The following is a 1,472-nucleotide window of genomic DNA, read 5'->3' on the forward strand; positions in this document are numbered from 1 at the left end:
AACACCAACAGTCTTGAGAACAACAGCAAGAGAGAGAAGTACAATAGATACATTTAAGTTTGGGAGGTATGTTAATGACGAAAATGCCCCTAGATGTTTATAAAGCGCTCTCTCTCACACATGCATGTTTCAGGGATGATACATCTGTTTTGAGGTTTGTTGGAAGGATACAAAAAGTGCATGAGAGAGATGGCATGGATGAATAGTTGACTACGAAGGGTAATTTTGGTAAACTGTAATTTACAACGGGCCTTTTTGTTTATTTATGGGAATGTTGGAAATGATTTTAAATTTTAAATTGAAACGCACGAGGTTTTGGTTTATTAATCTCGTCGTTTTATACGGAGTATTTTATTTAAGAGAGGAGATTATATTTTTTAATTAAATTTTATAAGTTCTAATATAAAATTTGATCCTATCTTTTAAAAATGTTCACAAATAAGTTCTACTCCGTAATATAAAATAAAATTTCTATTTATATATTCATATAAAACTTCATTTAACTTAATACGGAGTACTAAATATAGTATTTACATTTTTACTAATCTTAAGTGAATTTATCAAAAATGATATTGAAAATATCTAACTCTCATTTTATTATATTCCCTCCATCACACTTTGATTGCTCAATATGTTATTCTTACATTATACTTCTTATTTATTATTTTACAGTTTTAATTCTTATTTTTTATATATATTTTTGTCTTAAATACATATATTATAAGTATAAAAAAATTTCACTTATTTTTTTATTTATTTAAAAAAATAGACAATTAATTTGAAACATCTCATACAGGAATATTAGACAAATAATTATGAATAGAGAGCATTATATATTTTATTTTTTTGAACAGCGATTGGGATCACCCGATAGGGACTTTACAACTCGTTGCGATCATCTCTCGTTTCGACTATGCCGATGCAGCTATAATAACCCCGTCCCCATCGCTGCCCGAGAGAAAACCTTGAAATCGATCCAAGGGCACGGCCAAGTAAAACCCACATCCCCTTTACCCCCCAAACGATATGGGAAAGGTGTCATGAGTGGATACTTCATGGCAGAGATGAAATTGTGTTTTTAATATGTAGCCAACAGGGGTCGAACTCCTGACCTCCCCTAAAGGAAGCAGACCACCAACCGCTAGACTACATCACAACTTGAGCATCATATATTTTATTATTTATTTTTATCTTTTATATATTATTTTATTTTATATTTTGATTATTATTAATGATACGCATACCCGATTAGCTCGTGTTGCGCATCACACTTGCACCATGCGCACAAAACTCTGGCGCTAAGACATGCCTGGCGCAAGTAAATGTGCGCTAGGCATAGCCAAGGCGTACAATAAAGAGCTGACGTGCCATGTACGAGCCACGATATCTGTAACAAAAGGAGGTACAGATAGCCAGCATAAATGTAACAAGTACTGTCTCATGGTCCCCTACACCAATTACTAAGGCGGTAC

The sequence above is a fragment of the Rutidosis leptorrhynchoides genome, chromosome 2, assembly GCF_046630445.1.
Source record: "Rutidosis leptorrhynchoides isolate AG116_Rl617_1_P2 chromosome 2, CSIRO_AGI_Rlap_v1, whole genome shotgun sequence".
Lineage (NCBI taxonomy): Eukaryota > Viridiplantae > Streptophyta > Magnoliopsida > Asterales > Asteraceae > Rutidosis > Rutidosis leptorrhynchoides.